Here is a 27641-nt window from a genome sequence, read left to right as displayed (position 1 = left end):
TTATTAAACAAGTGTAACACATGACTGACTTCTAAATGCCCATCTAGTACATTATTTTCACTATCCAATACAGTTATTAGTATAAACTAAAAATGGTCATTGTAAATTAATCACAGAGCAATTAGCCATGGAGAAATTCACATGTTGCACTGATTTCATATCCACAGTACATGGATTTGTTAGAAGATAATGCTAATTTAAATTGTGACAAGACTGCACTGTCTTTGGGAACTGTAACAATAAGTGGTTCCTGTGCCCTGTTCCTCTGTGCATCGAAGCAATATGAGAACAGAAGAGCTCGTGTAGATAATTAAGGAGTGCTTGTGACTTCTTAGGATATCTTAGGACTTCTCAGATATTTAAAGAGGAAAGCCAAAACAAAAACAAAAGTGAGATGATCCCATACTGTTCAGCTAAAAATATGAGGATTATATATCCTGATATTCCACTCCAGTAAAACTATTTCTGTACCATTTTTTCTCTTGCATTTCAGGTGAAGTATGCAGAGATTGTTTGTAGAAATACACAGGGACTAACTGAATAATCCTACAAGCAGCACATACCAATACTAAATCCACACCAACTGCCTGTCTTTATCAGATTAAGTATTCCTGATAAATCAGACCCCCATTATCCAGACCATGCTCATCTCCTCTGTCCCAGCTTGCCAGTTACCTGTAATCACTTTTCCATTTTGGAGGAATTAAATTTCTATTCCATTTAATAAGCCACATCAACCACAGCAGTCACTGCTTTATGCAAATTTTCATAGCACATGATTTCTAGGATCAACATGTCATCTTAATATAATTACCTAGCAGACACTGAAACACATTCTTGCTACCTTTACCTACTGCAGAAATGATTAGGTAATATCGCAGATGATTATATCAGTAATGATTCACTTCTAGTCAGAAAGGAACCATCGGATCAGTGTTAAAAGTACGAGAAGTCTGAACCTGTCTGAAGCTTTTCATGCTTTGAGCCTCATTTATGAGCCCCATGATTTAAACCTTGATAAGTCTGACACAGAAATACTGAGAAGGGACAAAGATAAATTAATTCAGCTTGACAGTACTACCTTTATCTTATTTGCTGTTCTTTCTCATCAGAATGCTCGCCAGCATCCATACATGGAAGTTGATATGTGAATGAAATTTGTTGCATTATATCAGGCAAGTATCTGCAAACCAAACTGAGTTTTGTGTTAGTGCTGCCTCCACCACAGTCTCAGAGAATAAACTGCTCAACGAGGTCATGAAAACTCCACTAGTCATTTCCTTCTTTCAAAGGATGCAGTCATTTCCAAAATGTATGTCAATTCAAATTAGTCAACCAGCCAGTCTCTGAGCTATTCTAAGAGCTGCATTCACTCACAGTGCAGCTTCTGCATTACACTTCTTTCAGAGACTTTTGTCTTCCTTTAGTCTGTTTACAGAACTCCAGACTGTAATCAGAATTTCTTCTAACCCTTTATTGATATAAAAGCCAGCTTGAGAGTTCCTCTTCTCTATCTCTGCATCCTCAAACTGTTAACCACAGAACAAATTGATCATGTGAAATCATTCTCTGACTTTGAACAGGATCAGTTCACTGGTATTGTTCATTGTGCATACATCAACTTACACGATCTCTATAAAGCAAAAGAGGAAAACCAGCAGCCATAACACCAGAACTGTTTCAGTAGCCTTCCACTTTGTCACAGTAAGAATTGACTGTAAACTTTATGAGGACCAGTCTTATACCATGAACACCTCCAGCCCTACACAACTTATTTCCATTACATATGATCTTATGATAGACCAACCCAAAGGCATCTCTCTTTTTCATGGTATGTTTCTTCTCTACTAATATATATACATGCAATAACTTTTTATCCAGTGCTAGTCATTGTTGCTTTAACTCTTGACATAACACAAATATTTGCAGAAAACCAAATGAATTCATAGAATGGTTGGAGTGGAGCTTCTGAGGACAAAGATGTCATCTGTAACAAGGTGGAAGAAAACAAGAAGCAGTCTGGACTAGCAATGAATTCAGAGAAATGTATCAGAAATCCTAATATCTATCCCCACTTGCCACACATCATTTACAGACTAGCAGGAGCAACAGCAATCTTGTTTTTACACCAAAGCATTTTCTACATTGTCAGTCACAGGGAAAATACATTAAAAAGAGAAGGATCTCAGATAAATCTGATGGAAATAAATGTGCAGACTTCATACTGAACCAAGTAATATTTTCCCTGTAAACAACAACTGTAAAAGTGAAGAAGAGAGCAAGAGAATTATTGCTTTTTCATCTGGACTGAAGCTGTTAAGAGAAGGAGACAGGTCTTTACTCAATGTTTCCTCTCTCTCAATTGCACATGGAATTAATGACAATCCTCCCAGCTGCCTCCTGTTTTCCCTCCTTAACACCCTACTTTGAGTTTGAAGGCATTTCTACAGATTGGTCTGCTGCATTTGCCATTTCCAGGGTGTGTTCTGCAATAATACATTGCTTACTCAGCTGAATAAAAGCCTCTCCATGACCCCTCACAGGGCCAAGCTATCCTGAAGAAGCACCAGGTGTACATTTTCATAGCCAGGAATGGGGCCATGGTAAGCAGCAGACATAACACAGCATCCTCTTTCAGATGCCAGGAAGAACAAAAAGCTAGGAATAAGCCTTACCCTAGATGCACCCTTCTGCTACTGGACACTTTGCAAACAGCTGGTCCCACTGTCCCCAGATGGAAAGAGACAAAAATGAATCAAGACTTCAGGCAAATGGTTGTGGCACATCCTTGAGATCTGAGGTCCTAAACCAGGAGTCCGCTTTTGGCGCAGAGGAACATAAAGGACTAACTTGTGGTGACTAGTCTATGGCAGGAACATTGCCTTGTTCCTTGGTATTTTTCCCTCAAATCTAGGATTACAGTGAGGCATTCCCCTCTTCCAGATCTTTGACATAAAATGGAAGGAGGAAAAGAAAACAAGAAAAAAAATGTATCAGTCCTAGAATTTGAGAAGTCAAAACCAGCTTTATAGTAAGTCACAGATTCTGGACAGGAACTGTCTGAAGCTGTGACAGCTCAGAAGAAACAGCTTCATACAGCAGTTAGTGGAGATCCATTCACCTCTGTTTCACTGATATCACTGCATATAGTGACTGAGCATGCCCCTACATGCTCTTTAAAAAGCTTGCCAGCCCTGGGCAAAATCTCATAATCTCATTTGTTGTTTCTTCTGCTTTTCCTTCATTCAACTCTACACAGCTAAACTAGCACAGAGATATGTAGGGTCAAAATGTGCTGTTATTGTGGAAACATCCACTTCAAAAGTTGTTCTTACTTTTTTTTTCAAAGACTCTATACTGCTCCAGGACTGGAAGTAGTCACAGTGTCACACAGATACTCACAAGGAAAGACAGACCTGAAGAATGATGTCAGAAAATAAACAAACCAAAAGGATGCTCAACAAATGGACACAGCTGAAAATACTTTTTTGGATCACCCAAAAGTATTTTTCCATTAGACTCAGTAAAACTCTTGCAGATTCATCACTCTTGATTCTGAGATATATTTCAGGTTTATCACAAAGCAGAAGATTTTAACAAAAGAGATTCACTGACAAAATAATAACCAACTATGCAGCATGTTTGTAAACTAATTCTAGCAGCAACAGCACCAAAATATTTTGTTGCAGAATATTTTACAACAGCTGTAACAGAAAAAAAACATGTAGGCAGAAAAAGTGTCTTGGGTAGAAGTAGTATCTTTCGGTAGACCACCTGATATCACTGAAAATGACAGACAGTATTCCAGGCATAAAATCTCTTCTTCATACTAGAAATATAAGCAGCACTTTCTGAGGTACACATGAGTTTAGCAGAACTGATCAAAGCTTAGGTGTGGATCAAGTAGATCATCTGTTAAAGAAAGGATAATTTAAAACATGAAAAGAGTTCTAGCAAAAAAAGGTAACTGAAGACCATTAAAAACTTCAGTCTAACCATGCTGAACGAGTATACCTTGAAGAGAAAAGTAATTCTGATCAATGAAAGGAAGTTTGGCTACAACAATCAGCCAGGTGACTTTGTTTCGTTGCAAATGACATACAAAGGAAAAAGTCTGCTCAGAAGCATTAGACTTTACGTTTGGTTTAGAAAATGCAATAGGAGTAGTAGTCCCAAATTCTTACTGAAAAGTTGTTACAAATTATGCAAAATTAATAATTGATATTAATCTTGATATCCAAGTGAAGATTAATAACTATGAAGACTGTTTATTAACATCGAATCTCACTAGATAACTTATTTACAAGGTTCAAAAGGCACAGTTTGGATACTTAAACACACGGGGAACAGGCAAAACTAGAACACTTGGAAGAAATTACCAAATGCAAACACTATACTGGAAGAGAAGATTCTTGCAGTCAATGCACACCACTTATCCATTAGACAGACTCAGGAAGCTCCTTTCTGCTTATGGCAGAAAGCAATTAGTGAGTTACAAGAGGCTTTTAGGTATTTACTCACAAAAATTATCTCCTGACTTGCAGGGCTAGCTATAGCTTCAAACAGTACCCAAACACTTTCAGAGGTTTCTGCCAATGTCTTGTGAGTCTCTGAGGCTTCTGATTATTCCCAGGCTTCACAGGGTGCTGGGGAAAGAAGGCAGATGATGTCTGAACTTATCCTGATTTCTCTGGATGATCTGTGTATCTCCAGGACTTCCTGTCTTGGCAGGAGACTTTCAGGTGTAGGCAGGATGTCTTGTGATGTGCAGTCTTAGCATGGTGTCATGCTAGCTATGCAGGCCAATCATGTGGATGCATTTAAAGCCTGTTCCTGGTAAACTCAAGGCAGGCAGCTTCCAGGCAATTCGGCAGAACTAGCTTATAGCTTAGCATAATGCTGCAGAAGGCAATGGCAGAATCACTGCCAGAGGCAGAGAGTAATGGTGGCAGTAGGCAGCAGCAGGCATGAATATAATGGCAGAGCACATTGTGTTACCTGCTCATCTCTTTTTATCAATACAGACTAATGGGGCTTTGGACACGAATTACCCAATCAGAATGGCACTTAGCTGAGTCTGACCACATTAGGTGAAGCCATAGGCTTGCTTTACACAAACTGGGGGAAAACACAGGCCTTGCACAAGGCAGGCACAAGCCAAGTGTATGCACCTTGTCCACCACAGAATGTAAACAGGAGCAAAACAAGTCTGGGCAAGCCATGGTCCTTAGACTCAGTAGCTCCAGGTTCTTTGGTCCTCTTTTCCGTGGTTGCTTCTCCCCATAGCAGAAGGAGGGAGAGCAGAAAAACATGCTTGGCCAAGCCAGGACATGTATGAGTCTATTTTGGCCTGTTTAGGCCTACCATGACAAGAGTTCCCCTTGAAAGACCACTGTGGCTACATGTGGGAATGCAATTTGAGAGGGAATAATAGCAAGCAGTGTATGGGCATTTGACCTTCATTCCCACAGCTTCAGGATGCCTCCCATGGGGGGAGGAAAGATAGTGGGACATCTGGCTAAGGGAAAAAACAAGGTGTGATGTATGTGAAAGATTGGGCTGTACTTGCCTAGATTATGCTAATATATAGGGGTGTGGTCTATGCTCTATACTATATAAGCAGGGTCATAACCAACAATAAAGGTCTCCCTTGGGATGTACACTGAACCGTGTGGAGTCTGTGTTGTCCCGCTGGTAGATAAAGGTATACAGGAAACCCGTTCTGATTTCAGCAAAGCATCACTTACATCTTTGTCTTCTTCAAATAGTTAAATACACCCACTTTTTAGTTTGTTCTTAGAACATGACTCATTTATGAGCTGTCTCAGAGTGAAATCTGTCCCTCCATTTTTTCCTTTCCTCCTTCACATCTATAGAAATTGCAAGGAAACCTTTGGTTCTTAACAGACAAATTAGCATCCTTTTGAAAAGGAATCAGTGAGTGTGATACATACAGAAAACCACTGCTGAAATTTGAAAGAGTCACTGCATTAGGGACTGCATTAGGGAATATCAATACTCTTCTATCATTTTAATGGTGTTGAAGGGTCAGTTAAAGTTAATGGAGTTGCACCATGGATTAATTCAGACCAATTAAGGCAGTAAATTAATTGAAGGCTTCTTACTGGTACATAACAGCAGCAAAAAATTGTAGAAGTTTCATATAACTGTTGTCTACTCCACCTCTCTTCAGTTACTGTTAAGTGGCTAAAAGAGGATCATAAGATCCTGATGTTATTTAAGTTGGAATGCACCTCTGATCTGCCACTGCAGAGGGATAAGCAACCTTGAACCATTGGATGCAATAGCGCAGCAGTTACCAGAGGTAAAAGCCTAAGTCATAATCCATCAGGACTACCAGTTGACAACCCCAGACAGGTCACACAAAGATGCATATGCATCCTGCTCTTTGTTCTTTCAGAGAGCTGTCATCCATTCCTTTCTAATCCTTTTACTTTAGATTTTACCCAGATAACTCTGATCTTTTTGACACTTAAAATGCTGACAGACTTTTACCCACAACACCATCCAAGATTTCATATAACTCACTAGAGGTACTACCCTACTGTCTGTAGCCAGGAAAACTGCAGGGTATGTTACCCTACAGTGTTAGCTTCTCCCTGCACTTCAGATTTACAGAGAGACGTGCAACATGGTGGCTGCAACCCTGCAATGACTGCTTTATCTAAGATACCCTTCACACACTGGTTTGTAGCATTGCTGCCTCTGCACAAGCACAAATCCACCAATCTACACACTGATTTGCAAAGTATTTTCTTAATTCCTGTAAGTTTTGGTTGATGTATATTTTCATGTCTTTTATCAGGAGACAATTACAGATGCTCAGACAGACAAAGTGATTCCAGCATGTCAATATGAGTAAAAATTAAAAAGACAATTTTTGAGATGCTACATCATATTCTGAGCTTCCACAACAACTGCTTTTAACTGGAGTGTTTCAAGTAGACTTTCACCAAATTCTGATATTCATTACAAAAAAAAATATGATCCAGGATACTCTGTGATTAGATGGGGCTTTTGACCAGTATTTTTTTCTTATTCTCTCTCTCTATATATATATATATATAATTGATTTCAAATAACAAAAGGTCATATTTCTTTGGTAGTGTTACTTTTAGTAACACAAATCAGGCCAGCTGGAGATGTTATTTCTACCCTGGAGAGTTTTGTGCAATGTTTTAAACTGTAAAGGGAAATAAGTGATTCTTGTTTTTATGACAACACAATTCACAGTGACTTCTCCTGGTATTATTTTTCTGGGAATTGCTGCACATTGCCGACTAACGTAAACGTCTATGAGCACCTTGAGAAAAATATGCATTTAAAAGTTTATTTAGCAAGGTAAAAGATTACTTTGAGAGGAATACATTAGCATAAACTAAGAGGAACAGAGCCAGGTCTTCACCATAGCTTTATTTTCCTCATATATACATGGATAAATGAGTTTAAAATTCCTACTTCCAGCTGGGTGCAAAGTCCTAATCTTTAAGTTCCAGTTAAGTCCAACAGACAAGCACAAATTCCTTTGCCAGAGAGACTGAAAACAGTTCTTCCTTGTGCAGCTCGTCTGACAAACTGAGTGACCTAGCTTGAACCAGCTCTTATAAAAAGTTTCCCAAAGCAGTTTACTGATAGTGATCCTAAAAAAACCTAATTTTTCAAGTCAAAATGGAGTAAGAATCATGAGTGTTTTTGTGGTTTTATTCAGGTAAGTTTAAGATCCTGGGATAAATGCCATAATTTTAAAATGAGCAACTGCAGTGAAAGCTGCTAAGCCTGAAAGAATAACGTTGACACTTTGCAGAATTCTTGTGTTCTATGGACATTTTTTTCCTTCAAAACAGTCTCTGTAATGCCACTATTCCTACGTTCCATTTAACATGAAAATATATCTCTCTCCTCAACAACTGTTTGCAGACAATAGCAATAATAGTCTGTTCCAAATCCATGTGGAAATCAAGCTGCCCCACCCTTTGCACTCCAAAAGAGCAGACAGTTTTGAAAGGAAGCAAGACAAGTTCTCTTTCCCTTAACATGTTTTAAAAACAGATCTGTACATATTATCAAAGGGGAAACAGCAGTCAGTAGTAGCTGGTGGCTCAAGACAGAAATGCACCCTAGTAAATCCTCGTACTATAGTCAAAAGTTCTTATTCTAATGTGTATTTCACAAAGTCCAAGAAATTTGACTCAAGTGAAAGCTTTAAAATGCCATAGATATACCATCTATTGAAAGACCATAACTAAAGCTCAAATAATTTTTTTTACAATATATTAGATTGCTAATGGGTTCTATTTCTTCTTTCCTCCCACGTAATACACTCATCTTTCTTTAAAGTATGAGAATAAATTTGAATAAGCATCCTTAAATGAAATTTTAAGTTAGCTGTACCTCATAACAGAAATCATACAAACTGCCTCTTTTCTACCTGCTCTTTGTTTCCCTAGTTATATTTTCCACACATCAAAAATAATATCAGCTGTATGAATGGACATGAAGTCTATCTTCTGGCAGAGATAGCAAGAACCAATGTAAAAAGAAGAATGCAGTAAGGGTTCAGTCTGCAGTAGGAATTGGTATGAAGTAATTACATCAGTGAATTTTCTTCACATGAGAGAAACATCTACCTAATAGCTCAGCAGAAACGGCAGGAAACTGCTGTGGGAGATGCTTGATTCTCTGAAGGATGTGGAAAGAAGCACACTAGTGTATTGCAGACACTTGAATTGACCTGTGTCAGACTTCATTGATGCATATTTAAGTATGAGGTGTGCAGATAGAACAAGTTAGACTTCTCCTCTAGTATGTTCCTGCTTCCATAGAAACATGCATCATTGCTGCATTGAAAGAGTTAAGCTAACTGTCTTGACTGAAAGTAAGAATTTAGTATTTTCCATAAAATTGATGATTCCTCATGAAAATATACAAACAAGATTTCAAGGTCGGGTACTAAGGGAAGAATGTCTTCATGCACAGGGTCAATATCCTGAATTGATTATTCATTAGATCTTTTCCCTTGAATCAAGTTTGGAATAAGCAATTCTTCTATATAAACATTTGCACAAATAAAAATGACAATAGAAACACAGTAGAAGAATGTAGGCCACAAATGTGCTTGGTTTGCTCTGTCACCTTTGCAATAGAAGAGGAGAAAAGGTCTATACCCTAAATTGCTTATAGTTAATAATAAAAAGTAGACATTAAAGTATCAGTTAAAAAGCAATTTTCCAAACAGAAGACAGAGATGGAGGAGTAATGTTTGGCTGAGTTTATTTCTGGTTTTTGTTTGCTCAAGTTTTTCTAATATATGACACAGATTGTAAACAAAAAAATAATTACTTGCTTCTGCACTTGCTGGGAAAAAAGTCCCTAATTCTGTAAGAAGTAACATATGTGAGTTTGTAAATTGTTTTCCCCCATGAGAGCCTAAATTTGTAAATATTAACCTGTTTCTTTTCAATGTGTTCAATGGGCTGCATTCTTGTGTGACTCCAGAATATGTAGAAAGCTGACAGAAATTAGTTTAGGAGACCTGTCCTATGTGAAGGATTCAGTGAAGCAGAAGGCATCTCTATGGGAGCTGAGCAAGTAGGCAGACAAAGCTCAAAGTTTTAACAGGACCATAGAGAGGACACATAAAAATAAGATAAGAAACCTAGATGGCAGAAACAGAATGATGCAAATCTTTGAAGTCCACAAGAAGCTTGGAAACAGGAGCCTCTCAACACCCTGTTCCTTGTCACTGCATTTCAATTCCTTAATTTATTCTAGTCTGACACATTTGCAACTTCAGTCTTCTTGAAGCAATCAACAAGTCTGTTGCTCAGTATGAAAATCAAACTGATTGTTAGAGCTAAATGGGGGTTTGTCAGACTGCCAGAATGACTCTTTTAAAGAAATTTATTATTACAATTTTAGCAAGTCTGTTAATGTCACCGTCTAGAGTAAGTACAATGGGCACTATTTTCCTGTGTCAGTGCTAGATATGCATACTCCTGGGAGGATGGCTAAGCACTGATGTAACCATTCTGTTTTATTTCTCTCATCTTACAAACTTCCTCCCACAAAAGCATACAAACGGTGCTAGTTCTTTTCTGTTTTGCTGTCAGATGCAGAAGCCTCAACTAAGATCAGGGTCTGGGTCCCCAGAGTGCTGCACATTAGAAGCAAGATACAATCCTTGCCTTGGAGTTCACAAGCTAAATAGTCAAGACAGGCAAATTATATGAGAAATAATGGAGAAAGCTGAAGATAAAGGTACTTGCCCAAGGTCACAGAGCAGACCAGGAACAGAACCCCTGTTTCTTCTTCCCTTCCTACTAGGTCACATATCTTCTCAGTTTCGGATGATTTTTCCTCTGTGTCTTTTCTTCTCAGTTATGAATAATTCATTCTTCAGCTCTTAGGTCAAGATTGCTACTCACATATGATAGCATTAACCAGATAAGAACTCTATGCCACCATACTAAAAATACTAAAAAGCACATTATGATGAAAGCTTTTCAGGCAAGAATGTTGCTTGCTGTTTCTTTAGCCCTATGCATTTAGAACAGTTTCTTTTTCACTGATATTGGTGTCATTAATTTTGTCTTGCTCGGCCTGCCCATGGCAAGGACTTTTATTTCTGCAATTCATAGCTTGAAATGTGAAGAAATTCTCTATTCAGATTAGCTACAGCATCTCCCTTGTCCCATAAATATTTGGAAATGCGTTAACAAAATTGATTAGTGTAAATGAGAACCAAGAATTCTGCTATGAATAAAAGTTTATCACTTTTCCATGTAAGACTGGATCACCCATCCAAATGACTTGGAGCTGCAAAGAAATTCTAACTACCTACTTTCTCTAGCTAAACAAAATTGTTCTCTTGACATTAACTGGAATAAGTAACTGCATTGAATAAAGTTCAGTGACCTGATTTCTGAAGTGCTAGATACAGCTCCTATTGCCCATGCAGTGTTAATGATTTGACATTTTTTAGATGGAGGTTGACCATCACAAAATTACTTTAAATCAATTAGTCAAAAAGAGTGTCTTTATCAGGTGAGGGGCCTGGAACACAAATCCTATGAGGAGAGGTTGAGAGAACTGGGCCTGTTTAGCCTGGAGAAGAGGAGGCTCAGGGGTGATCTTATTACTGTCTACAACTACCTGAAGGGACATTGTAGCCAGGTGGGGGTTGGCCTCTTCTCCCAGGTAACCAGCAATAGAACAAGGGGACACAGTCTCAAGTTGTGCCAGGGTAGGTATAGGCTGGATGTTAGGAAGAAGTTTTTCACAGAGAGAGTGATTTCCCATTGGAATGGGCTGCCCAGGGAGGTGGTGGAGGCACCGTCCCTGGGGGTCTTCAAGAAAAGACTGGATGAGGCACTCAGTGCCATGGTCTAGTTGACTGGCTAGGGCTGGGTGATAGGTTGGACTGGATGATCTTTGAGGTCTCTTCCAACCTGGTTGATTCTATGATTCTATGATTCTATGAATGATGATCACATCATCTGCCATTATCTTTGAACTCCACAAGTAGATTCTGTACTTTTCTGCTTATGCTGTTTTTAATTTGAGAGGTAGAAGACTCACACTGCACAGTAAACTGCTACTTAACTTTAAATAACCCACGAAAAGAAAAAAAGGTGACTATGCAATGATTACTTATTGTTTCATTAAGGAAATTACAAGGGTACATTACACAGTCAGGATGAATAAGCAGCAACAGTGGATTTCTTTCAGTTGTCTGAGTTGATCTTCCACAGCAGAACAGTAGCCCTTGGAATTTATGAGTGACTACTCTTACCCGGACACCAGCCTCTGATTAAAACTGCAGGCTATCAGGATTCCTTTGCACAAGTGTCATGATATATTGTTTGAATAAAGAAGATAATATATAACTGCTCTCGTATAAACTACATGTAGGTACTGAAACACACCAAACCAATTACTTCTTAATAGTATAATTTATATGACAAAATTTCAATCCATTGTAAGATTGCAGACTGGTGAAGAATAAATAGGAGGACTGCTGTAGGAAGTGTTTGAAACAAGTCCAAATGAATCTAAATGAGATTTAGATGTCCAATTGCAATGCACTAACTTGAATATTGATTATTAACCTCAGAACTCTAAGGATGATGAAAGAGGAGGGAAACACCAAATAAAGAGGTGGCTGTACCTTGGTTAGTAGGCAGATGAAATGGCACAGCTCTGCTGGATTGTAGTTCAGTATCATGACTAGTTGATGATACGAAAACTATTGGGTTCCAAAAAGCAGACAGGTTTCTCTGACTACAGCATACTTTTTCTTTCCAAACCACTTTGCTCACAACAAATCCCATGTCAAAAAGTAAAGAGAAACAAAGAAATAAGGCCATAAAACCAAAGAACCATGAATTTTCACACCAAGCAGTGACTTTAGTGAGCATCACGCTACATGGCTTGCACATGAGTGCAGAACTGGCACAATGACTTCAGAGATACTGAAGGCTCTACATCATTCCATGGTTTTATATAACATTCATGTTTGGCTTCTCATTTCAAAGCTTGCCCTGACCCCATTCAGGCACATATATAATTTGTTTTTGAAAAGAAAAGGAATAGAAAAAATACTTTAAAGCCAGGAACCTCCCTGATATTTACTTATGTTTAAATTAAGTGAGTTTTAGAATAGGAAGTAGAAAGAGAATGCAACAGGTTTTTAAAAATCTAGTTGTAGACAAGTTCCTATCATCATTTTTTCTGAAAATTGGCAATGGCTGTTTCAGTTCCAAGCAAATACAGGCCTAAGACCATAGTATTAGAAGCACTAAAGAGAGGGCACCCCTATGGGCAGGCAGGTGAGGACAGGAAAGGTGTGTGGTTAAACTGCTCACACATACTGGATTTATGAATTAAAAAAATAAATTAATAATTAATAATCCAGACAGCCTTAATTGCTTACCTACAATCCAAAAGCCTCACATTTTTTACCACTTTCATTTAATTCAAAACATAATACTTTTTTTTTTGCAATAGTTTTCCTGTTGCATTGTCTTTTGAAATCCAACAGTAACGCGACTAGTCAGTAAATTAGTCCATAGACATTAAAAAGGCTGAAAAATGGACTAGTGATCAAATCAAAACATAGAACCACATTACAAGAGAAGCTTGTGAGCTGTCTAATGTTATATATAATTGAGTTGCTAACAGAACAAGCTGCTAATAGAATTAAGCTTATAGAAAATCATGTGGCTTATGTTCACATAAAGCGAGAAACTCATGAAGAATTGGATAACACAGAATAGGTGTTAGACGTGACTTTTAACATCAAGGAAGATACAAGTTGTGCAAAAATCTTCTCACAGGTAGAAACTATGTATTCTGCACTCTACTGCAACGTGTACCTCACCATTTTCATCACTGTGCTACAACAGGATGCACAGCAGTACGTGCTGCAGCAATTCACTGTAAGCTGTTCCTTGGTTTTAAGTGAAGGTTAATAAATGTATTCAAAGCAAAATACACCCTCTCTAGATGGAAGGGCATGAGGAGAGATCTCATCTCACCACTACTGGACATTAGCACCAGTGGTCAAAGTTGTAAGCAGCACTTCTGGCAAATTAACTACTTTGGCAACACACAGCAGTGGAATTGACCATCAGAACAAAGCATCAATCATCAGTCCAGAAGGACTATTGAAGTATGAGCATATACTAAACTTCATGTTGAAAATGAGATGTTCCTATCATCTTTCTGGTAAAGCACTATCTAAGTAGCTAAAATGAACTCATCAAAATTGACACAAATGCACACTGACATTGTATTTAAAAACATTAGGAGGAAACTAACGTGGAACAGATCTAAGGTGAAACAGTCCTCAAAGCCTCCTTGCTTCCCACAAGAATGTTCAACACCACTCAGACTTCTTCAATTTATGCCAGCCAAGAAGACTCAAGATTTGTTTGCCCAAGAGTCTTCAAGATCTGCCTACTGCTTTACATAGTCAATTACTTTTCTCTCTGATTCCCTAATCATGTTTTGATCCAAGTAGTGTTTACACTCATAAAAATGCACTGTAGTTTTAGCGCCCTGATTAATGTAAAAACTTACATTGCTATACATGACACATACATAAAACAGTTCCTCACTTGTTTTAAGTTGGGAAGGTAAAATAATTTTAAAATAAATAAACAAAACACAGCCAGCAGGTTGTTAGGTTTGGCTGGTTTTACTTGGGAGCATGGGGGAGGGGAGGTGGAATAGGGGAATGAGATTGGGACAACAAATTTTGGCTAGCCAGAAGCTATTTGCAAGTTTTTGTTTCAATTGATTCAGTGCTACAGACAAGTATAAACACTGAGGACTGCAGTTCATCTGTTTTAAGCCTCCTCTTGCAGAACTTGTTAAAAACAGGCAAACATTTCACAATGCAATACTGCCATAAGGAAACCACACATTCATTTCTGTCTAAGCAAACATTTCACTCCTAGAGTAACAAAATAGAGGGAAAGACAAGCTTCTTACCTCAGCTTAGTTGCCAGAAGTAATGATGGTGGCCTGCAACTGCTGTGAACATTTTTTCCATCATCTGTAAAAATAATATACATTTACTGAGGTAAGAAGAAACTTCATCACTAATCCAAATCCTATTTGAAACCAAGCACTCCATGCCAAGAGCATCAGCAGTAGTACCCTTTGGCACTAGGACAGTGACAGAAGATGCTAAAAACCCACATCCCAAATCTGAATCAATTTGAAATGAGACTGAGACTGATTTCCAGAAACCTCAACTTCTTAAATATTTCTCCTGTCTATAAAATAGTTTACATAAATAAACAACAATCTAGTTATATCTTCATAAATAAAGAATTAAAGGAGGGTAATATAATTAATACCAAGCATGATATGTTTATGGAAAATACATCTCAACTAACTTATAAGATTAAGAGTTTGTATTAAGAAGAAAATTGCCTAACTTAGTTAGAATTTCATGTGAATAAATTAGACCTGGTATTTCCTGAAATGTTGACTGAGGATCTCAAATGAAACAAAGTCAATACTTGTCATGTGCTAATCAAATTAAAAGCTGATTAACTGACAAATCTCAATTGAAAGTCTAAGCAGAAAATCCTCATCATGGGAGTAGAGTTTTTAATGGGTTCTTGTAGGCTCTACAGGCTTTTAATAATTTGGTTTGTACAATTAGGCACCTGATGGGAAAAAAATAACTAGTACAATCTGGAGACTGAAAAATGGTAAACAAGAAGCAGGGTGTGTCATGGATGCGTAAGGACAAACACCAGTGGAATTCAGTGCAATGTGCACTTTATCAAACATTTTGGCACAGAGAATGCAGGGAGAGGAATTCTTTCTGAACTACAACATCACAGGACAGCAGTGGGAGTGCCAACATGTTTAGGTCTCGTTTGTTTGCTGTCTTCCTAGAGAAGACCAACTTCATTTTGGTTCTTTAACACATTTAATTCCCAATAGTATCTATATATACATGGACCTGTGTGCACACGTGCTCATCTAAATGCACATATGTGTACATAGACAAGTATATTATTCCTTGGGGTAACAAATGTATAAGAGAAAAGCAGGCTATTTACAGAAAGTAATAAATATGTTGCCATGGAGATGAGATCAATTTTTTCATGGATCTGAGTTCCTCACCTTACTGAGGAACAAAATTAAACACCCCTGTGTCATGACACTTGAATCACTGTGCTAGAATCAGTGACAACCAGCTATTCCTTCTCTTCTACAAGTATGTTCCTGAGGGCTGGGAAACTGTATTTACAAGAAGATGCAAGACAGTCAGTTGAAGATAACTAAAATCCCCTGCTAAGTCAAAATTCTGTTAATTAATTCCCAAGCTATCATTGTAATTCCAATATTATTATTCTCTCTTACTATTACATTTGTGTTTAAAATACCTAGTTTGAAGAGGGCCAGGGTGAGCATTTTAAGCATTGCCAAAACAACTACTTAAAACCTACTAAAAAGTAAACCAAGCAAAACTACAACCTTTGAGATATCTGAGACCAACTGTCAGCAGAATGATTAGACTGATTAAGAAACAATGTAGGCAAACCATTTTTAGTACACTTTGTTTTCACTATCATATAATATTTTTTAATACCAGTATTTGCTAGCAGAGGAAGTACTGTACTTGTAGAACTCAAAACTAATTTTTGCTTATGATAGTCAACAGTCTGGCATAAGAACTTTTCCAAAGGGTAATGACTGTCCTCTCAAACAAGGCAGTTCTATAAAGAGTAAATCATATTATTACATTAGTCTTAGAGCAGAACCTACTATTTGCTTCACAAGTACAGTTACCAAGAATTAGTTTAGTCAGCTACATAGGTTATAGAAGCAAACAGGTGTGAGGCCAGGGGTGAAGCATCTCAGAAGTTAGTTAGGAGAATAAGTTATTTCTCAGAAGAGCAAAGTGGTGTAATTTCCTGTTGGATATAACCCAGAGCACTTGATATTTGGTATATAAAGTGGACACTCATTCTCATTCTCTGATCTCAACCACTTCTTTACAGCCCTCTTTGTTAGTGAGCATGCTGTTCACATAAAAAACCAAACCCAGGTTTTAAAACAAATCCCACCATCTTCCTCTATAAGGGCACATTAAAGCCGTATGTCCAAAGTGTTTTGGGACCCAAAGACACTCATGCATGTGTAACTAGCTTTCCAAATCTAACCCTTGCTTGTCAAAAATCCATAATGTTCAAATAAATGATGGGATTTCAGCTTGCTATTCCACAGCACATATGCCTCAGATACAACTGCAGCTATTAGTGTTCGTATCCAATATTCCAGCATCTCTTGTCGCAAATTATTCCCTGTAACTCAGAAGTAATTATCACAGTTATTGGGTTATCAGACTTCTAATGATGTTATAATCACTTTCATTATACAATTGATTTGTCACAAATGCTCATATTACAAATGTTATTGACCTCCTGCCACTCCTATAATGCAATTAAAGTTGCAGTTGAGCTTGACACATTGCCCTCTTGTGAAACCGAAGACACATCGCAGAAGCCACGAAGTACCTGCAGAGTCACTTTTTGGCTCAGCAGCAGGATGAGACCTAGTGCTGATGTTATTTTGCCACCTCTTCCCCAAAATCTTACCTCCTCACTACTTCATCTTGGTGTTTCATTACCTTACTCTACTTCATTTATTCATGCCTCATTTATGCCAACTACATCATATTTCCCTTCAAGTACAAAAGGTATTTCCTGTTCTGCAGTTTTGCTTTGTACGCTTGCTACACTTGCACCAAAACCAAATTAGTTTCTGCTTTTCTCTACCTGTTATTTTCTTGCTTGATCATGTAATGGCCCAAGTAATTCACTTGATAACTTTTTTCTAAGTGTTCAACTTCTACTTTTTAGCACAATTATTTTTCCACTCATTTCTCTGTGGAAATTTCACCGAGTCTCTCTGAAAGCTCAGAACAGACTGAAGGTAATGCAAGCATACCATCAGTCTTGTGATCATAGCAGCCAAATCCATCATGCTAGGTAGATTTAGCATGGCATTAGCATCTTCAGCAAGCTGTCCTTATGAAATATCATGCTAGCTTTGTGTGTAACTTTTGGAAAAGGAGAGCCCTAAAATGTACTGACTCAAAGTTGCTACTTCCATACAAATCTACCCAAGACCCATCTTTTCTTAGTTCTCCTTCTCTCACAACTGCTTTGAAGTTTAACCAATTGAGGTTACAGTGCCTGCTAGCAACAGGGGATTGATATAATATTCATATTGACTTTTGGAAGTCTATGAGGCCATTAAACATTTCATCTGCCTACACATCTCCTGCATCTCAAAAGTGACCACATTTTAAAAGCTGTAGAGGATTAAAAACAGAGGATTAGAAAGAATTTAGGGGGGGGGGGCTTGTTTTTTTTCCCCCTACAATTTAAGACTAATCCAATTTGATTAAGCATTAGGAAACTAGAAAGAATAGTACTATAAAAAAAGATGTCTTAAACAGTAGAAATTCTGCAGTGTGATAGTTAAAGTGTATTTTTAAGTTAGCAAAAATAGAAGACAGTATTAAGAATAAGTAATGGTGAAAAAAAAATCCTACATACACAAACCATTAAAAACCTCTAGAGGAAAAACTTGTCCAAAAAGAACAAAAAGTTAGAGATATTTTAGGAATTTGGGCTTTTAAATTACTGAATTACTAAATGGGAGGGAAAGAAAAACTGAAAGTTACTTAACATATATATTGAAGAAATAAAGAATGAATCAATCCAGGATTAAGCAGCTGCTCAAATCACTATAAAGAAATACGCAGCACTGGCATTCCACTACATGTCACTGGCTTGGCCAGACTAGAGCATCACTTCTTAGATCACTAAAGGCTAACTCAAATACCTCTAATTAGTTTGCACTTAACTTTTTCCCATAAAATAATTCAATTTTGGTAGCCAGCTTCTTGGAAAAATCTGAAGAGTCAAACCTAGATGAAACACAGGAGAGACCATGGGCAGAGCTGTGTGGACTAGATCCTCAAAGCCTATGGAATTCAGCTGTTGATGGAGACTCATAAGAACCACAAATCTCATGGCTCTCAAAACACAGAATGTATTTCTACATGAGAGCTTTTCCAAAACAGCAGTACCATGAAGGAGAAATGGTAAGCTGGAATAAAAGGACTAAATGCCACAACTATCACTGGAAAGGAAATAAAGCCAACTGAAGGAAACACACGCCTTTACATTTTGACAAATCAGATCCAATCTAACACTTTACACTTTTGTAAATTGCCTCAGAAGAAGAAATTCTAAAAGCACATAGAGGAATTACTCCAGCTATCTGTGCATCAGACATGATGTGTTTTACCCTCAGACATCTAATCTATTTGAAAACTTAAAATGCAGTCCACAGCTGTACTATCTTGAATTTTACACCAAAAAAAGAGATGACTTTATCTGTCCCTAAACAACCTCTGCATTTGTAGAAGCTCTTTTTTCCTCTCTCTTTGATTTTAATAACTACCACCATTGCAGGAGACTGTAATTTTACTTCCTACGTATTTTGAAATTAAACCCTGCACATTTCAAAACTGTTCTTAACTCGATGTCTTGCTAATTAGCAGATTTATAATAACACAGATTGCCACAACACAGACATAGGATCTGTGCTTTGCACCTCCCTGTAAGTGTTCTAAAAGAAAGAAACAAAAATAATCTCTCAAGCTCTTTTAGATTATTCTTCAAGATACATATTTTATAAATGTGGGAAGTTTCATAGTATATGGACACACAACAAAGACCCTTCTGCTGAACTCCTACTCCAACAACTGTGCGTGTTAGTTGTGCCTCATAGTACACATACTGGAGTTTCTGTACAGCTTTACAGTTTTAAGATTTTATATGCATAAAGACTTCTCTTCTCAAGTGAATACTCTATATTTAAGTACAATTAACTGGAGGATATAAATCTTCCACTGCTGAAAAACGAGTAATGCATCTTTTAACTAATGGACTGCAAATGCTATTAAAAAACACAGTCTTATAAGAATGTTCTCCTCCCAACCCTCCAGGGCTTTCCAGATAAATATCTAATGATTTGGAACTATAATTTCAATACATGAATAATTTCAGCAGATCACTGTAAGTAGATATTGATGTATTTGTAAAAAATGCCTTCAGTAGTTGTAGAACCCATTTACCCTTTTTCGTGGTTTTTTAATGTATTTTGAGAAGTGCATTTTTAAAGTCTGCTATCAAAGATCAACACATATCCTAATACATAATTTTAAACTGTTAGTGTTTAAATCAATTAGAAATTCCTATGAAATTGGCATGAGGTCAGGAGAAGCTATGTGCACCTGTTTTAGATGCAGCAAAATAATAATAAAACTTAAATGTTAATAAAATACTTCCAGATAGAGCAGCATTTTAACTATTCTATCAAATAAGAGAAATTCCTTATAAAAATGTTTATATGGTAATATCAATCAAAATATATCAAATCATTAAAGAAGAGACAACAGTGTACAAAATTCTGAAACCAAGCATCGATTAGTAACTCCCATGCTGTTCACCCTCCTGACTTCTGTTTATTACACACCCATGAATAAGCAAGATGCACTGCTGATCCCACTGAAGTTTTGCACTTTTGGAAATGAAAAGAAAAACCTTAAGCCTAAAAAACAAGTTGCACTCCAACTCTGTTGATATATTGAACCTATGGCCTCAAAAAGGTTACAGTAACCTTTTTGGTTAAAATTGAAAAATCAATATATGCTTTTTTGTAAGGCAGTGCTTGCATTGACAGAGTGTGTTTTGGTTAACAATGAGCTAACCAATGAAAGTCTGAGTACAACTCATTTAGGTGAACGTCTAACAGCTGAAGCATTTCAAAGAAAAGGGTTTTTCCCATTGCTGCATAACATTTTAAAACATTTCATAGTATCACAGTATCACAGTATCATCAGGGTTGGAAGAGACCTCACAGATCATCAAGTCCAACCCTTTACCACAGAGCTCAAGGCTAGACCATGGCACCAAGTGCCACGTCCAACCTTGCCTGAAAGTGCCCCAGGGACGGCGACTCCACCACCTCCCCGGGCAGCCCATTCCAGTGTCCAATGACTCTCTCAGTGAAGAACTTTCTCCTCACCTCGAGCCTAAATCTCCCCTGGCGCAGCCTGAGGCTGTGTCCTCTTGTTCTGGCGCTGGCCACCTGAGAGAAGAGAGCAACCTCCTCCTGGCCACAACCACCCCTCAGGTAGTTGTAGACAACAATAAGGTCACCCCTGAGCCTCCTCTTCTCCAGGCTAAACAACCCCAGCTCCCTCAGCCTCTCCTCATAGGGCTGTGCTCAAGGCCTCTCACCAGCCTCGTCGCCCTTCTCTGGACACGCTCAAGCATATATAAATAATCACTATCTAAATTAAGGTGCCTCAGGAATACCTCAGAGGAAGGAGAGATTTCCTAGTATGTCCCTGCTGATTGTGCCAGGCTTTTGCTATAAGCAGAACGTGGTAAGTTTCTGAAGTGAACTTGTGGCTTTCTCTAACAGATCTATGGTGACCTGTAACAAGAAAGCTCAGCAAAGAAAACTGTGTGCTCTGGTCTTAGTCTAGTCTGACTAATCCTCCATAATGATCCACTTTTACATACAGTAGACATTGCAAAGTTCAACAATCAATATTTGGTTGACTGTGTCCTTGTCATGCTCCATTTCTGTGCCATCTCTCCAGAATGTGATTTTAATTTAAAGACATTTCCATAGGATCCAATATGAAGCACCTCTGACTTAATTCTATTAACAGAAGACGCTGCTGGGCTGAATGCAATGAAGAGGAACAAAATGAAACACTCATGGCTGAAAGTAGCTCTAAGAAAAGGACTGAACAGATTCAAAACTAACACAAGCATCCTGCAGCTGGAGCTACAAACTGGTGACAATAAGATACTTAAAGGCTGGGCAAAAGCAGAATTAAATACTGGTCAGTCAGTATCTAATTGAACGTGACACACTGCAATACCAAGTGGGCTGTACAGTTCCTGGAACAGTTTTACAAATTGTAAGTGGTTTATCATCTTTAAAACATCTTCCCTTTCCATATACAGTGATGTAGGTTTTCAAATAAAAAGCAACACCTGAGCTTAACATGTTACAAAACAAACAAACACCCAAACAATAAAAACACTGTTATTATGACCACAACAGATTGCATCCCATCTTTATGGATGCAGTTTGGCAGGAGGTATTTTGCTAAAGGAAGTGCTTAGTTAATGAGATTATTAATGAGAAATAATGTAGCATTCACATTTTGACTACTTTTTAGGAAACTGGCACACTTGAAATGGAAAGAGGGAATGATAATTTTGTAAGGCTGACATGACACTGATTCCCTTTCAAAAGCATTTAATACATTTTTTTGTGGGAATGCAATATCAGGCAGTGTGAACATTTGACTTTCACTTCCCACAGCTTCAGGATTCCTCCCATGGTGGAGGAAAGATAGTGTGACACCTGGTTAATGAGAAAAACAAGGTGTGATGTATATAAAAGACTGGGCTGTATTTGCTTAGATTATGCTGATGTGTAGGTGTGTGCTGTATGCTCTAAACTATATAAATGGAGTCAGAATGAATAATGAAGGTCTCCAGTGGATTCACACTGAATCGTGTGGAGTCGATGTGTTGAGCCTCAAGGTTTTCATCTCAGGAAATCTAAATATGTAACTAAACGTTTTGCATGAAGAGTAAAGTGAGCTTATTTTGCTTTTGCAAAGAAATACGATTAATGTCATAAGAAAACAGGAACGTTTTATCAGTTACAACTTACACAAGGTCTGACTGCTGAACTTGGTGTTACAGGTCCTACACTCTGTCCAAACTAATTAGGAACGTGTTATGGCACTCATGAGGAATACAAGTGACAGTTTTCTGAGTTTTAATAAATTATCCACGTCATTCTCTTTAGCACTTTCTCTCCCTATGGTGTATTTTCTGTGACATATCACAATAGTTAATGTTTTTAAGATGACATTTGCTAAATACCAAAATTAAGCAAACAACCCCCATTACGTAATGTATTTCTCATTACAAGATACCTTCTTTTATATTACAAATATTTCTACTGCATGACAACCCTGTCTGAAATTCATTAAGGTTTGTGAACATGTAACAGTTTAGCACAAGGGCTAACCTGCCTGCTCCCCCAGTATGAGGGGAAGAGTTATGCATATAACTCAGGGTTGAGATAAAGAGATGAGAGTTTAATATAAGCACAATGTGTAATTACCTTAGGTAATAATCTAATTAATCTAATAATACATTATTACCTTATCTTAGCCTTTCTGCAGAAGCACAGTGAAATACCCAGGCCAAAAAAAAAAAAACCCAACACAAAACAGAAAACCAAAACCCAACTCACATCCATTCCACTGCCATGACTGCAGAAAAGAGCAAACACACAAGAACCCAGAAGCAGCAACCAGAACAGGAAGCCTCCCACGCTGCCCCATAATGTGACAATTGAGGCATGGATTCCACCTAATCCCAAGCAATGACATTTATTGTATAACTTATATCTCTTATATACCTTTTTGAGTTCTGTTCACAAAGCAGTCAGTATATTGTGGCATATTGTGACTGGTCCATTAAAAATCAGAGTGTGGCTTGTTCCACACATGTATTGGCTACTTATACCATATCGCACACCCTGTTCCTAATACCTATAGATTACTTTGATTAAGGATCTAAGTAAACTATAGAATGACCCCAAATTCCTTTCACTCTTATTCCCGTTATCTTATCTACATGTTTACTTTAGGGGCCTAGCAGTGTCTCTGAAACAGGCTTCTCCCCATACTGTAATACTTTGTCCCAGCTGGCACTTTCATTTGATGAAGCTGGCATGACTGCAACATGGTATGAATAACAGCAGCAGCTTCAACTTAATCCACAACAGAGCAAAACACTTTTATTAATTAATATTCAAATTTGAGTGGTGTGCAGTGACATCAATAATCAAAGCTCCTAACTGGCCAATAAAATTATGACATAGAGAATGCCTACTTTTCCTGACCAATACTAGAAACATTGGTTGTTATGACTAAAGGCTGACTAAAGTAAATGGGAAATTTTCCACTAGTTTCTTCCATTCCCATTCTACCTAATCATATTATTTGTTTTCTGCATAGATAAATCCATTTGAAAACAAACAAACAACAAAACAAAATAGGAACACAAGAGATTTGCTGCAGAAGACAATGAAAATGAGATTAATTGAACAGCTTCAACAGCATGTGGAAAAACTCCTTCAAAAAATATTTCGTCTCCCTGGCATAGAAGTAGAATACCTTGGCAGCAAATGCTGGAAGATGGGGCTAACTAACTTATGGTTAAAAGGAGGAGGTGGTGCACACACACTCAAAAGGACACCAAAACCTCTGCCTTACTTTACTTACTATCCAGTCATTGACTACGCTAAGAGTATTCACAGAATACACAATCATATTTTGATTCTGACCTGCATTTAGTTTAGCTGCTTGAGTTGGGGTTTTCTGTTGTTGGTTGTTTTTGTTTTTTGTTTTTTTTTTTGAGGGGGGGTGTTCTGGCTTTTGGTTGGGCTTGTTGGGTTTTGGGCTTTTTTTTCCTTTTTATTTTGGTGGGGGGGGAAGTGGGAATATGCCTTATTAATGTTGCATATTTAAGAAAATGAGACAATGCATTTGGTGTTCCTCCAAAAGGGCTGCAGAAATAGGGCTGTATCTTATGATACCATTGCTCACAATTGTCCCAAAACCAGAGAAAAAACCCTTGTCTTTATGCTGGAAAAATGAGGGGGAAGGTCTGAACCAAGTAAAAGAAAATCTTTTTACACTGACCTCTAAAAAAAAAAATAAATCACTATTTCAGGTATAATAAAGTGATATTTAACCACTAAGCTTACTCCATATACATTTTTATAGCCACTGCTTCCAAAACTTGTCAAACTGAAATAGGTGACCTCTAAGATCATGCTCTGCAACAGCAGGGAGATGGGGGTGGGGAATCAACTGATTATTTTCTCCAACATAATTAAACCAATCACATTTTCTAGGTAAGCGTCTCCAAGTTTTTAAGGTACACTACTCTTAACAACATTAAGACAGTAAGTATGTCCTCTAAGTTAAAGAAAGCTTGGAAGGTTATGTAAGAAGACACAGAATCACAGAATTAACCAGATTTGAAAAGACATCTGTGTACCTCTCAGAATAAACATGAAGTTTTTCTTTGCTGAAAGGGTAGCCAGGCATTGGAATAGATTGTCCAGGGAGGTGGTGAAGTCTCCGTCCCTGGAGATGCTCAAAAAAACAAGCAGACATGGCACTTCAAGACACAGGTTAATGGCCCTGGTGGTTTGATGGTTGGACTCAATGATCTTAGAGGTCTCTTCCAACCAAAATTATTCTGTGATTTCCTAGCGCCAAACAGAAAAAAGACCACAAATTAAATCAGTTTGCCCAGCCACGTCCCTTTTTTTAACCTCCCATAAAGGTGCACCAGCCAACATCACAGAAAAGTACACTGCATAGATGAAGGCATCCAGCTTCTTATAAAATCAGAACATGTCTGCCTGACACAAAACCAAGTATCTCCCTATGACTTCAAGCAGCTTCAGCATGGAAAGTGACAAAATCCTAGGGGCAAACACAGTTGGAGATGTAAAGGCAGGACTTAGCTTCCTCAGAGCTGGGGTTGTTTTAGTCTGGAGAAGAGGAGGCTCAGGGGTGATCTCATTGCTGTCTACAACTACCTGAAGGGAGACCGTAGCCAGGTGGGACTTGGTCTCTTCTCCCAAGCAACCAGGAACAGAACAAGGGGACACAGTCTCAGATTGTGCCGGGGGAGGTATAGGCTGGATGTTAGGGGGAAGTTCTTGCCAGAGAGGGTGATTTCCCATTGGAATAGGCTGCCCAGGGAGGTGGTGGAGTCACTGTCCCTGGAAGTGTTCAGAAAAAGACTGGATGAGGCACTTAGTGCCATGGTCTAGTTGACTGGACAGGCTGGGTGCTAGGTTGGACTGGATGATCTTGGAGGTCTCTTCCAATCTGGTTGATTCTATGATTCTGTGCACATATTCTTGTGTGCTCCACAGAGTCTGCAGAAAGCCCACAGTTTTCCTAGTGAGTCAGTTTCTTGTTCTCCCAGGTTAAGGGAAAGGATTCAGGGTTTATGACTTAAGAAACATTGGTAACAGCAGGGGGAGATTGCCTTTGGAATAGAGGATCCAAGCTCCAGTGCCACCAGCTATAACAAACTAATGACAGGCCTCTGAAATCTGCCATTCAAAGTATATCATGTCCTTCACATTTCTGTAGGAAGAACTTCTGCAATGACCGTTATGAAAAGACTGCTTACCATACCACCGCATGAGAGAAACTGCAGTGTTGGGAGGGAATGCTGCTTTGTGCTTCTGCTGCTGAAACATCAGTGCAGGAAAAATACATATGCGAGGATGAATGACTGAAGCAGTGTAATGGCAGGGACTTACGCCAGTGCCAGCACTGAAATGCAGCTGACACTGTCCTTGAAGCCTGTAAATGGTTCCAGAAATAGTGAACGACAAAAGCAAGCTGATGCTGCTCAGTCACACAGAAAACCAAATTTGTAGTGTTTGCTGACGGTAGTCCAGAGACACAGACAACTGCTTTGTCAAGAAGAATGCCACTTAGCTGACAAGACCCCCAGATACTGTGAGATCTTAACCACAGGAAACCTATATGCACAGCACAGATAAAAGATGACAAAAAGACCAGTGATGTCCTTGCTCAGCTCAAAAGATTTGCGCTCTAAGTTTCTGAGGCTGTCAGACAGGAGACTGACTGGTCAAAACCGGACACATCACATGCCTGAAGGAATAGCTCTGGAGTCTGAGCTCTACATAAACTTTATCCGAGACCTGAATAGCTTGCATACCTATCATTTCTCTCATGGCCAGGGCATTAAAGCCTGTGAGAATGAAGATGACCAAGTGCAAGCAGCACACAGTCAAAACAAACTCTTGCATCAAGATAGGTAGCAAACAGCACAAAGTATTTGCTATTCTGCTAGAAAAAGTTTCAGAATCAGAGTACTCTATTTCAGATGGGCAGGAAAAAGAAACTGAAATCACATCCTCCACATCTTATATGCACATGGCACCATGTAGAAAGAAGGAACAAAGACAGGCTAGGGGGGGACTTGGGGAGTGGGACAACAAAAGAGGAAAAAAAAACCCAACTTTCTAGTCTGAAGTAATTAGGTAAAAATATACTCATCATCAGAATGAACACGTGGACATGAAGAAAAATTGTACTCCCTAAAACAGCATGCAGACACCATAAACTAGATTCACCACTCCAAAGGAATATTGCTACAGCCCCCTAGTTAACTAACGTGGACTACTGCTGAGATGTATCATTTAGCTATCTTTTGGAGCTGTGCTACCTTGGGTGGTTAATTGGATAGTGCCAGGGCATAATTGCAAGCAACTGTTCTGTGTTGCTGAAATGAAGAAGTTTTAGAAAAATAAAGACAAACTCCAATAATTGTTTTTAAAAATGTTGACGAGATACTTTCGCTTCCACTCCACTGAGCAGGCTTCTGCCTTTCTTCTCTGCTGTAAACTCATGCTACCCAGCATGTCAGATTTGTGCATGTTGTGCTGGTTTGAGGCTAATTGGAATATTTTAACAAGAAAAATTAGACCATTGGCTGTGAAAAGAAAAAGAATAGTGATGTCTATATCACTCATTGGTTCTGCTGAGGGACATAAAAACAAGAAACATAAACAAAGTCAGTCAGTCTCTGGCTTCTGCTGCTTGCTGTATTAACTATCTCTTGCCTGAATCTCTGTAACCCAATCTAATAATTTACTTATAACTCCTTGTAGGCTTCTGCATCTCTCCCCTGCATATAAGCCTTCTGAGGTAAGGGAGGGGGTGGCAAGAAGGAGGGGAGTTAGTTCAGAGCTCCCCTGAGCAGTTCTGCTGTTTGAGAGGGGTTTTGAATTTCTGCATTACTTTTAACTTGTATATAATTTTATATAGTTGTAAATATCTGTATATATTGTGTATATATGCTTGTAAATGTGTGCTATGCTGTAAAATATAGCTTAATTCCTTAACT

General features: G+C 38.3%; 1 long non-coding RNA gene across 1 annotated transcript in view; it reads right to left on the bottom strand.

Annotated features, from left to right (window-relative positions):
• Nucleotides 1–27641, bottom strand: part of LOC135176281 (uncharacterized) — a 278618-nt gene that overhangs the window by 31264 nt on the left and 219713 nt on the right. Inside the window, exon 4 of the long non-coding RNA XR_010302593.1 lies at nt 14515–14578. This is a non-coding gene — a long non-coding RNA (uncharacterized LOC135176281). The remainder of the gene's footprint in view (nt 1–14514; nt 14579–27641) is intronic.

Source organism: Pogoniulus pusillus, chromosome 6, assembly GCF_015220805.1.
Source record: "Pogoniulus pusillus isolate bPogPus1 chromosome 6, bPogPus1.pri, whole genome shotgun sequence".
NCBI lineage: Eukaryota > Metazoa > Chordata > Aves > Piciformes > Lybiidae > Pogoniulus > Pogoniulus pusillus.
Note: the sequence above shows the minus strand (reverse complement) of the source record. Positions and strands in the feature narration are given on the sequence as shown.